The following is a 12,983-nucleotide window of genomic DNA, read 5'->3' on the forward strand; positions in this document are numbered from 1 at the left end:
ATTAGAGGAGTAAAGATAAGTTCCAGCAAAAATAAGGGGGATGGCGGGTGGGTAACCTGGTCTGCAATAGTGAATACACTAACATCTACATTTATGTTGAGTGTACACAACTGTACTAGGTTCTTCGTGTTTCACTGTTGGTCATTACATTTGGGTTGAGTCCCAAAACTATGGTTGGGGGGGCTGGAGCTAAACAGCATTAGGAACGGCTATGAGGCCCCGCAAAACTGCAGTGGCAAAGCCTGCCCTGGATTTAGAGTAGAGGCAGACTGTAATGCTTTGTAAAGGTATGCACTGAACTCCAAGTAGCAGCCTCCCAAATGTCTTTGGTTGGTACTCCCTTGAGAAAGGCTGCAGAAGTGGCTGCAGCTCTGGTTGAATGTGGCCTAATGCCCTTAGGCACGGATTTGCCATGCTGAGTAGCAGAAACGAATGCAGTGACCTATCCACTTTGTCTGCTTGGAGATGGCCTTTCCTTGTGATGCTGTGGCATATGCCACTAGTAATTGCAATGTCTTTCTGAAAACTTTAGTTTTGTCCAAGTAGAATCTAAGTTGTCTGTGTACGTCCAAAGAATGCAGAATTTTCTCCCCCTTGTTCTGTGGATTTGGATAAAAGGTTGGCAAATGAAATGTTTGGTTAAGGGCTACACTTGATACCACCATAGGCATAAATGTAGGGTTTATCAGAGAGACCCTGTCTGGACAGAAAATGATAAAGGGTTCCATAGCCATGAGAGCATGCAGCTCTGAAACTCGTCTTGCAGAAGTTATTGCTAGGAGCAGAACTGGTTTTCAAAAATAAGAACTTTATGTCCGCAGTAGCAGCTGGCTCAAAAGGAGGTAAGGTGAGTTTTTCCAAGACATAGCTGAGGTCCCATGCAGGTTTTAGCGTTCTCCTTGGAGGCCTTAAGTTTTTGGCTCCTCTGAGGTACTGCCTTAAAGGATGAGAAAAGAGTGGTGGCTCTATTGTAATGAGCCGAAATGGCAAAGGCATGGATTTTAATTGATGAAAAAGATAGGCCTTTGTCCAGCATCTCAGTTAAATATTGCAAAATCTGAGGAATATTTGGGACAGCTGTATCAGTTCCTTGAGCTTGGTTCCAAGCTCAAAATTTCTTCCATTTCCCAGCATAGGATTTTCTAGTACTAGGCCTTCTGGCTTCTAAAATGATCCATCACAGCTTTACTGAGAGGTGTGGCTTGTATGGCTACATTATCCGCCATGCTGTCAGGTTTAGGGTCTTGAGTTGGCTGTGCAAAACCTGATTGTTTTGCTGGGACAGTAGAGGAGGTATTTGAGGTAAGGTCCAGGCTGGGCACTGGGACAAGTTCCTTAATATCTGATACTAGTACTGCAGTGGCCAGTCTGGGGCAATCCCACTCTTTTTTTGTTTCTCCTGCCTGACCTTTAGGAGTACCTTGGGGAGGAGAGGCAGTGGAGGAAAGGCATATACTGATAGGTTTGTCCAGTTGAAAGATAAGGCGTCCACTTTCCAAGCTTGTCTGTGATAAGTCCTTGTGCAAAATCTTTTTAGCTGATTGTTTTGAGGGGATGCAAATAGATCTATATCCGGGCGTCCCCATTTCATTATCATGCTGAAGACTTGTGGATCCAGGTGCCACTCGGAGATCCATGAGGTTTCTGATTAGTTTGTCTGCCAGTGTATTTTCCTTTCCTGGCAGGAATTGTGCCTGCAGATGAACTTGGTAAGTCAATGCTGTGTCCCATAAAGCTGTGGCTAGTCTGTACAGGGGATAAGAATGAGTGCCCCCCTGCTTATGTACCACATGACCGTGGTGTTGTCTGTCTATCAGTAGTTGTCCCGGATGAAGTAGGTCCTTGAAGGCTGTCAGGGCATTGTGAACAGCTAGCATCTCTTTTTGATTGATATGTATCTGCTTTTGGTTTGTGGACCAGGTGCCCTGAATGCCTCTTCCTGCCATGTGTGCCCCCCAGGCATAATCTGATGCATCCGTCGTTAGGCTCTGCCTGGCTGGGGGTAGTGAGAATGGCTGTCCCTTGTTTTGGTGACAAGCCTTTGCCCATCAAAATTCCTGTTGCAGGCAGGGGATTAGAGTAATCATTGTTTCTAGACTGTGGCAATGTGTCCAGACACTTTTTAGGTACCACTGAATTTTCCTCATATGCAGTCTTGCATGTGGAATTAGTAAGATGCTGGATGCCATGAAGCCCAAAGCCTGCAGAATTTTTCTTGCAGATAACTGGGCCTGTGCTGCCATTTCCTTGAAAAGGGTAGTCAGTTGCCTTTGGAGTGAGAAGCCATCTGGGCAGTTGTATTTAAGCTTGCACCCAGGAATATTATCTCGAGAGGGTACTAATTTTGATTTCTTTTTGTTGACTGTGTACCCTAGGCATGTTAAGTGTCTTTTCACAGAAGTCAGATGCTGTAGTAGAATGTCCTTGTTCTCTGCTTGTATGAGGCAGTCAATCAAGTAAGGATATATTTGTATTCCTCTTTGTCTGCAGTAAGCAATTACTGGTGCCAGGCACTTTGTGAAGACCCTGGGCACAGTAGATAAGCCAAAGAGCAGTGCAGAGAATTGGTAATGCTTTGAGCCAGCCTTAAATCGGAGGTTTGTCTGATCGGGACATGCAGGTATACCTCTTTTAGGTCTAAAGTCACGAGCCAAGCCTTGCTGCTCAGCATGGGCAGAAGCTGCTGTAAGGTCGACATCTTGAATTTTGGTATATCCAGGAAAGTGTTTAGAATAGATAGGTCCAGCATTGGTCTCCATGCTTTGTCCTTTCTGGGAACCAAGAACAGTCTTGAATAAAATCCTTGTCCCTGCTCTTGCTGTGGTACTTGTTGAATAGCCCTCATGTCCATGAGAGCTGCAACTTGTTTTTGAGCCTCTGCCCATTGATTTTTCTGGCAGGTCTGGCCAACCGTTTGACCTTGGCAGGGTATGGAAATGAAACTTGTAGCCTTGTGACACTGTCTAGAACCCATTTGTCCTGAGTTATAATGTGCCAATTTTGACAAAAATGCGCTAGTTTTCCCCCCAAGGGTGCTGCCAGAAGATAAGTGCTTGGCGCAGGCAGGGGGAAGTCATTGGGACTGTTTCCTGTATGATTGTGATTTGTCCTCTCCACCTTTGGAGGTAGAAGCACTACACTGCTTAAACCTGTAGGATCCTTGCGGCTGTGATCTGCCTCTAGGGCGTATGGATCTGTCCCTTTAAGGTTTGTCAGACTGGAAAGGACCAATTCTTTGTAGGCCAATGTCTGCTAAATCTAGGTGGCTGTACCTGTAAGAAATCCTTGACCGTTTGCATAGATTTAGCTTTGTCCTCCATTTTCTTTAACACTTCTTCTGCCTTAACACCAAACAAGGTATCATGTTGTAAAGGATCATCTAATATTGCTTTAACATGGTCAGGCAGATTTTGTTCCTTTAACAAAGCATGCCTCCTAATGATAGAACCCGTAACATCAGACCTGCAGGAGGCCTCCAGAGAATCAAACCCACATTGCAAAATATGCTTTCCAACTTGTTCAGTTGCATGCAATAAATCTTTTAGTTATGTACTCACCATAACTTCAGATGTTTAGGATCCATCTCGCCTACATTCTGACTGATGGGTTCGGAGCCGATCCCTCGGCTCCGACTCGGCACGCTTATGCCAAAGAGCGAAGTCTCTTATTGGCTGAGCTTACTATATCCCAGGATGCACCACTACCAGTCCCCCAGATCTAGTTTGTCCGCATACATGCACACACGCACGCACTACTTATATAACATCGCCAGATGAAACAAGATAAAAACAGTAGAACTCAAACCGTTCAATCTCTTCTGATCTCCAAGGCAGGGGGAAGGAGGGTGGGTATTAGGAATGTAGGCGAGATGGATCCCAAACATCTGATGTTATGGTGAGTACATAACTAAAAGATGTTATGTGATCCTATCTCGCCTACATTCTGACTGATGGGACAGCGTCCCTAGCACCTGAATCCTGGGTGGCTCACTGGAAAACACTCCTGAGTACCGTGGAACCAAATGATGCTCGCCCTTTAGATGCCACATCCAATTTATAGTGGGAAATGAAAGTGTGCGGGTTGGACCAAGTAGCCGCAGCACAAATCTCAGAAATAGCGAGCTTGGAATGAAAAGCAATAGAAGTAGCCATAGCTCTGGTAGAGTGAGCTTTGATAGATGTTGTAAGTTGCTTATTTGAAGAGGAATAAGCCTGAGTTATGCAATCTCTAATCCATTTGGAGATAGTAGCTTTAGTGATGGTTTTACCCAATTTATTATCTGAAAAGGACACAAACAACTGGTCTGTTTTTCGAATTTGTTGAGTCCTGTCTAGATAGAAGCGCAATTGCCTGTGAACATCCAATTTATGCAAGGTGTATTCCGCTTCATTTGAGAATTTTGGAAAGAAAACTGGAAGCTCTAGAGATTGTTGGCGACAGAGATTAGAACAAACCTTTGGAACAAAAGATGGATTAGGCCTAAGTGATACTCTATCCTTGTGAAAAATCAAGTACGGTGGTTTGATAGATAGGGCTTGAAGTTCTGAAACTCTTCTTGCAGAGGTAATTGCAACTAAGAAGGCAGTTTTCCAAGACAGATATTTTAACTCACATGTAGCAGCCGGTTCGAAAGGGGAAGATGTTAAGGCACGAAGTACCAAATCAAGATCCCACGGAGGCGCAGGATGAAAAACTGGGGGTCTTAACAGCACAGCACCTTTAATGAAAGTTTTACATAATCTGCTGCTCATCAACGGTGGATCTATGGATTCGTGAAATTTGGAGATAGCTGCTAGTTGGACTTTAATAGTAGAGACTGAAGATCCTTGAGTAAACAAGGATGTTAAAAATTTCAAGACCTCTGGTATCGGGGCAGTAATAGGGTCTAAGCCCCTGAGTTGAGCCCAGATAGCAAACCTCTTCCACTTACTGAGGTACAATTTCTTAGTGGTGGGTTTGTGGGCCGAAGATAAAATGTGAATAACTTCCGGGTCTAAGGTGTGATTTCTGACTAAAGTCGGAAGTGGAAGAGCCAAGCTGTTAATTTCAAAGTGTGAAGGGACTGGTGTTGTCGTCCCGACTGATGAATCAGCAGGTCCGGAGTTAGATCCAAAAACCAAGGACCGTCCCCAGAGCATGTTTCTTTAGGTAGGGGAACCATACCTGACTAGGCCAGTGCGGAGCAATTAGTATCATTGTGGACCCCAATTGGGAAGCTTTCTGGATGACTTTGGGGAGGAGTGGAACCGGAGAAAAGGCATAAAGTAGTCCTGTTGGCCAAGGTTGGGCTAGAGCATCCGTAGCTGCCTCCCCCTGACGCGGAGTCAAGGAAAAGAACCTTTTGCACTTTGTGTTTTGTGGTGTTGCAAACAGGTCGCAGCACGGGGTCCCCCATCTTCTGAAAACCTGAGCTGCTACTGTTTCGTTCAGGGACCACTCGTGAGGAGAGAGAATCGTCCTGCTTAATCTGTCTGCCAATATATTGGATTTCCCTGGAATGTGGGTCGCTACCAGGAAACGGTTGGTAGCTACAGCCCATTCCCACACCCTCATGGCCTCTCTGCAAAGGGGGTAAGATCTGGTCCCTCCTTGTTTGTTTAGATACCAGACCACCGACATGTTGTCTGTGTGGATAGCGATAATGCCTTGAGGGAGAAACTTGTGGAGGGCTTGTAGAGACAGAAGTACAGCCCTCATTTCCAATACATTGATATGGAGAAAGGTTTCGTCTGGAAGCCAAGAACCCTGAACTAACCTGCCCAGACAATGCCCCCCCCACCCTGTCTGGGAAGCATCCGTTGTCAGGGTGGCCACCGGAGGGGGAATAACAAAAGGTTTTCCCTGATTCAGATTGGATGGCTGAAGCCACCAGCGGAGGTCCCGTTTGCACGTTTCTGTAATCAGAATGAGATGATTGAGGGGGAGATTCTGAAAAGACCATTGTGTCGATAACAGCCACTGAAGAATCCTCATGTGCAATCTTGCCAGTGGAACTAGGAGAACCGTGGCAGACATCGAACCTAAAAGTTGCAGGACCATCCTGGCTGGGGCTTTGGATCTTGGAAGCAGGGCTTGGACTTGACCTTGTAAAGTTTGAATCCTTTCGGTAGGAAGGAAGATGCGCATCAATTTTGAGTCTATCTCTGCTCCTATGAATCTTATGCGCTGAGAGGGCAGCAAGACAGACTTTGACCAATTGAATGTAATTCCCAGGGAAGCACCCAGGGAGATGGTGGCTTTTAGGTTGTCTTAGTAGATGCCTGGTGGTGGCAGTCAGGAGCCAGTCGTCCAGATAGGGAAACACTTGGAATCCAAGACTCCTCAGGTGAGCAGTCACTACTGCCAAACACTTGGTGAACACCCTGGGGGCTGTGGTGAGACCAAAGGGCAGTGCAAAAAATTGGAAATGACTGTCTCCCAGGCTGAAGCGCAGATACCTCCTGGACGCCTGATGTATCGGTATGTGATAATAGGCGTCCTTGAGATCTATGGAGCACATCCAAACATCCTTCACCAACAATGAGAGAATGGATTGTAAAGTGACCATTCGGAATTTGGACTTCATGACGGACTGGTTTAGTTTGCTGAGATCCAATATTGGTCTCAGGTCCCCTGTCTTTTTTGGCACTAAAAAGAACCTTGAGTAATTTCCGGATCCGATCTGGTCTGTGGGGACCGGTTGGATGACTCCTTTTTCTAGCAGCTTTGAAGCTTCTGCGGCTGCAATTTCCCTTTGACTGGGTGGTGGGTCCGGGATTTTTTTGGACGGTGGGGGTGAGTGTGTGAAGGGAATGGTGTAACCTCCAGCAATAATCCGAAGCACCCATCTGTCCTGAGTGATAGACTCCCAGGCTTTTAGGTGCTTGGCAAAATGGCACCCGACTGGCTCCGGAGCAGCACAGCCGGGCAATCCCTCATGAAGTGTGGGAGGCTGAAGAGCCACGAAAGGACTCGCGGTCTCCAGAATTGCGGGGCCCTCTGCCGCCTCTGGGACGGCGTCTCCCAGAAAAATTTCCCCGTCCTCTGCCTCTGGAAGGGGAATCTTCCTGCTGTTGAAGAAAAAACTTCTGTGATTTGCGGAACCACATCTTCCCTCCTCTTTTAGCGTTGGGATAAGGCCGAAAGGGAGTGGAATAACGTGCACCTACGACAGATAAAGTTTTTCCCTCTTGCTCACAGCGGGTAAGTGTGTCTTTTACCTTAGGTCCAAACAGAGAGGACCCATCAAAGGGAGCGTCGGCGAAGGAAGACTTGAAGGCCTCCGCGAAATGACACAAACGGAGCCAGGCTTGTCTCCGTAGAGCTACGCCTGTGCCTGCCGCTCTGCCCGCCCCTTTGGCCGCATATGAAATGAGCCTCATGGACGAGTTAGAAATCGAGGTAAGGATAGCCAACTGAGAGCTAACCGACTGGGCTAGCTGCTCAGGTAGGTTACCTGAGAGGGAATCTGACAGCTCCTTTACCAGATCCCTCTGTAGCCTGGTAAAATGTGCCAAATAATTCAGGGACCTTAGAGTAAAGGCCGCTGAAGTCAGGGTGCGCTTCCTGCATCGTCCATGCTCCTAGACTCCTTATTAGGAGGATGGACGGACGTTGAAGCCTCTGCCACGTCCTGTTGTGTAGCAGATGCCACCACCATGGCATCTACAGCCACGCCTTTCATCAAGAACTCCTTCTCGGGTGGGGCAGACAAAAATTTGTTAGGGCGAGAAGGCACTGGTTCCACAGTATCTGGATGTTCCCACGCCCGACAAACCAAATCCAGGAGCTCGTCAAGGGCGGAGACACCCAGGAGGCGGAGGGCTGAGCCCCAAAGGCCTTGAGAAGCACTGACTCATCAGCAGAGGGGGGTTTGGATATCCAGCCGCCTCGTTGCTTAAGGATCTCTAAAATGTCTGCGAATGAGACATCATCCGAGGACGACTTTGGGGACCCCTCCGCATCATCAAGATCAGTGTCCGATGTAAGAGACTCGGGGGAGTCCACGTGCTTCCTCTTGCACGATCTCTTCCTTGGGGGCTCCTCCGAAGAACCCTCAGGAGGAGGGGAACCCCCAGTGGGGGTAACCTCAGGCCCCGGGGCTCCGCTGCCTAGGGACAGGGGAACTGCCAAAGACCCAGTCTCCACGCCCAGGGAAGGTGCCGGTAAAGCCGTAGAGATGGCCGAAGAAGACTTGGCCAAGGCACTCCTCATAGCTCTGAAAGCCGGACCCCCAGAATCCTGGGAGTGTCCGGTCCCCGGAGCCATGATAGCAGACGGAAGTCCCGCAGCCGAAGCACCGAGAGGGAGGCTCGGAACCGACAGCATTGGTCCCGAAACGTCACCCCCGGGTCCGGCCGAAGTCCGTGTGCCAAACTCGGACCCGAAGGCCGGGGTTGGAGTAAGGGTCGGAGCCGACCCTAGGATCTCCACCGGCTCCAACAGCACCTGCTCCGACGGAGCCGAAGCGGTCGGAGGAGGAATGGCAATGGAATGGGCTATCTGCTCCGAAGCCAATTGGGTTGGAGCCGAAACAAATTTTTGAAAGACTGGGGACTGGAACAGTCTTTGGAGCACCCTGTCTATGTCCGAATCTGACATCCTCGACCTAGAGGAGACCGAACGGGTTCGAGTTGGCCTCTCCAACGGCCCCAAGGGGCTAGGGGACCGGCTCCGAGGAGACTCGATAACTATCGGCGCCGAAGGAATGCACAAACCAGTTTCCATCGGTGCCGAGGAGGACTTGGGCGCCGAGGAGGAAGTGTCTGAGCGGACAACCTTTATCGGCTCCGAGATCAGTGGAGCCGATGAAGGTGACCGCCTCGATGCCCCAGCCATCGGCTCCGAAGCCAGAGGAGTCGAGACTGGAGGCATCGAGGCAGACCGTTCCGCCCTCGGCTCCGAAGTCCTTGGAGCCGAAGAAGCCTGCCTATGTCTTTTGGCGGTCGGGTCCGGCGGGCTGGTCGGAGCAGACGCCCTTTTCTTTTTAGCAGGAGAAGGAGAGGATGCTAAAGCTTCCTCAAAAGAGGGTTTTATAAGGCCTTTCAATATAAGTTTATTTTTCCTCTCTTGGAGGACCCTCGAGGAAAAAGCGTGACACGCTGCAGGACTCCTGCAAATGCTTGGCGCCCAAACAATATACACAGAGAGAGTGGTCATCCGTGATAGACATTTTAAAACTACATTTAGTGCACTTCTTAAAGCCCGAAGGCCTAGGAGCCTGAGACATTATGAGTAGAACTCAGTAACTCTCTCACAGACAAAACTCTTTTGAAATATACTGACACTACAAAGATTAACTTGTCGTTAAGAATGACAGCCCGCAATTAAATTAAAGCCAACTGAAGACATACAACAGTGAATATATCTAAGGGAATCCAAGAACCCCTAAAGGTTCAAAAGGGATTGACTGACAGGGAAGGCCCTACAGATCAAGGGGGCCTGTAGCCAGAACAAACACCAATCACACAAATTTTCCACAAAAAAATTTTCAAAACACACACAAAAGCATAGAGTAGCTGTTAAAACAGCTTTTTGTTAAAGAAATAGCAAATTTCTGACAGAAAAGTTAGTGAAAAGACACTACTTAGCTCAGCCAGCTCGAGACCACGTCTTTGCTAGTTAGCGGCAAACGAGATCTGGGGGACTGGTAGTGGTGCATCCTGGGATATAGTAAGCTCAGCCAATAAGAGACTTCGCTCTTTGGCATAAGCGTGCCGAGTCGGAGCCGAGGGATCGGCTCCGAACCCATCAGTCAGAATGTAGGCGAGATAGGATCACATAACATCCTGCATTTCTTTATTTATTCAGAATTTGCCATCATTTTCTGTTTAAGCAATGACATGATATATTGCTGATATTTGAGCATATGAAACTGGCAATTTAAGGCCCTTCTAGCCAAAGTAGCAGATGTGTAAATCTTTTTTCCCCATCTATCCAGAGCCCTAAAATCTCTGTCAGAGGGGTAGGATTTTTTGCAGTAGAAGCCTTGACACATTTTGGACCCTGAGAAATAGTTTGAGTCTGCAGTAGGGTTTTTGAAAAGGAATTTATGAAAGTCAGGGACCCTGTAGTATCTGTCCAGCTTAACAGGAGCTGGAGGTAGAGAGTTGGGGGGTCAGACTAGACTCCGAGAACACATCTACAATGTCCAACAGGTGGAATAACTAGAGGCCTGTGTTGAGGTAGTAAATGGAAGAGTCTGACCCTTTTCTTAGATTCTGAAAAATCTTGGCTCTCCCAGTGTAAGTGCTCCCTCATGGTAGGCAAGGTTTCCCCAAAAGAGCAGTCCTCAGGAGGAGAAGCTGAAGAAATTGATTCTTCAGCATCAGAATCCTCATAGGGGAAGAGTATTCCCGATCAGAAGAGGAATCAGAAGAAATAGAAATCTGATCTGAAGATTCATAGTCTGTCTCTTGCCTAGGCCTCATTCAGGAGGGGGATGGGAACCCCTGATCTAGGTAATTAAGTCTTCGGCCATTTTGAGCATCTGTGTTTTGGGCATGGAGGCCTGTCCTTGTGACTGATTAACTTGTTTCTTTGCCTTTAATGGTGTTTTAGTCTTTGACTTTGAAGTCAGTTTAATATACAATTTAGGTCTGAATACACCCTCAGAAGCCGATGCCTGCTCAGTGGCTCCAGACCCATCTGAGGGAATAATCTCAGAGGCTCCAATACCTTGGGTTTCCTGCGGCCTGGCCTACTCCACATGGGGGTCTGTAGCGGCCTGCGACTCTAAAGTAATGGGCATCGGGCTACGAAAGCGCATCACTGAGAACCAGCGACTTGCTTAGTAGCTTTGTCATCGGATTTGGACCTCTGTTGCCAGTCTTTCTTTTTCTTTGCGTTTTTTTGTGAACTCTGGTAGTAGGATGGCTATCTGACAACATTGTATAATTAAATCTTCGCCCAAAATAGCTTAATGCAAAATCTTAGACACGGTTAATAGTGCGTTGGTTAAATCTACACAAAACCGACAACTAGCAATGTCGTAGTCAGGGCCTAGGCAAGGAATACAGTAAGAATGAAAGTCCTTATGAGGTGTTTGCTTCCCACAAGAAATACAATTAACTTTTTCTGACATCAGTCTGGAGAAAGAAAAAAAGATTCCCCAACGGGATACTTGGCTTTTAATGAAGACTTCGGATCTGAAACTTGAACATGAAAATCTTAGGAGTCGGCCGACCGGCACTTGCCAACTGCTTCAGCACCGCGCGGCAAGAAAGACTGGATAAAATGGCGTATGCTGCATGTTTTATACCCCCGACGACCTGACATCAGGGAAGAGGCGACAGCAACCGACGCAGGACCCAAGACTTTGGAATTCAGGCCGACTGAGGGCAACCTGCCAGCAGGATAACCCAAATGTAATGACTGCAACAGTGAAACACGAAGAACATCAGCAGAACTGAAAGTGTGAATGTGCTACATTATATCCAAGTATATCGGAGGTATACATAGGCATGCACAGTAGCTGCCAGTTCTAAAAAATATAGCAAAATGGGACCGTTTGTTTCCAAGTACCTCAACATAAGGTCTTGCATTTACAACAGGGAGCTGTGCAGTACAAAGGCACAGCTGAGTACAAGACCACAAAATTCAGAATAAATCCTTATCCCTTAAACATACAAGCAACCATTCCAATTTCAGAACCAATCTAAATAAATATATATCAGACACCTGGACCAGTCCTTGCACATCCCTCATAAGCGATGCATAACCACCTAACTCAGCTATGCCTTTCACACACTCACATTTCCATATCTTAGCAGGTAGTAATGGTCCAATATCAAAAGTAGCTAATACTTTGATACCATACTATTAGTGTATGTTGTTTTACCTCTTACTACAACACAAACCATTTCCTTACTACTGTCCTTCCAGTAACACTTCTCTCCAGTACTAACCAACTCACCTCTCCATATCTAATAGAATGAGATGGGGAGGAGTAAAGTGCAGGAGGGAAAATTAGTCTATTTTGGCATCAGAACACACTTATTTCTCACCTTCATAAATTAGAAACACTCAAGATTTTGAGCAACTATAAACTACTTAACTTAGGCTATCCACTTCTGCAAAGTGGATTGGTAGTTGCAGTACACATTACATTCTTAATTTCTCCAAGCTATATCATGCAAGTGTATTTCAATCTACTGTGGGGGCCTTTCATCCCCTTGTATAAAAGTCAATTAATAATCTCTTGTAAAGAATTGTTTGTTGAGGGGCTTTTCTCCTTGTACATGATTACTCATCAACTCGAGCTCTTTTTTTTTTTTTTTAATCTGTTGAGCTTTTCTCACCGGGCCTACACTAAAAACAGGCCATTGGCTCAGACTTTCCTTGTTTCCAAAGTACAACTAAAAAACAAAGCATATGCCTGCCCACTCTGAAATTAAACTTCAGAAAATGAAAAATATCTGAACTTTTGCTACCCTAAATCAAACATGGTCACTTTCTTAGCATTCTTCTGTATAATGGTTTTCTAGAACCTACATATTTACAACATGGAACTATATCACACTAAAAAGTCATTGTTAATTTAAAAATTAATGTCTTTGGAAAAGTAAAGCACATTCAGTACCGAAGTATACCAAGGCAAATTTATGAAAAAACTTTTAATGGGCTTGCACAACAGATGAACCATCTGGCTACACATCAGAAATTCTGATTCACTTATGTTGCTCACCTGGGTTTGCAGTGCTGTTTCTCTGAACACTGGAGGAATATGAACTATCATCTGCTTCAAGCAAGCGATTATTGGCTAAACTCTTTCTGGAACGACTAATTCTTCCTGCTGAAAAGAAAATAAAAGTTGCATACCCTAAAGAGTATAAAAATATAATACAAAACATATGGGAACATCTAAGAAGCGAAAGGCAAACAAACCCTCCAAAAGATAAACATAAATATTAGTGCTTTCTACAAATTTAAAATTAAATTATTCACTGGCCTTCCCCACAGTGTAATGAAAGTCCATCAAAATATTTTAGTCTCAATTCTGATTA

The 12,983-nt window shown here is 46.2% G+C and overlaps 1 protein-coding gene across 1 annotated transcript in view; it reads right to left on the minus strand.

Moving 5' to 3' along the window:
• LOC122814170 (kinesin-like protein KIF2C) overlaps window positions 1–12,771 on the minus strand; it is a 1,072,320-nt gene extending 1,059,549 nt beyond the window's left edge. Inside the window, exon 1 of the mRNA XM_044086781.1 lies at window positions 12,665–12,771. The gene's annotated coding sequence lies outside the window, so the exon portion shown is untranslated. The remainder of the gene's footprint in view (window positions 1–12,664) is intronic.
• Window positions 12,772–12,983: the final 212 nt, after the last annotated feature.

Source organism: Protopterus annectens, chromosome 10.part0, assembly GCF_019279795.1.
Source record: "Protopterus annectens isolate FY-2018-M chromosome 10.part0, PAN1.0, whole genome shotgun sequence".
Classification (NCBI taxonomy): Eukaryota; Metazoa; Chordata; order Ceratodontiformes; family Protopteridae; genus Protopterus; species Protopterus annectens.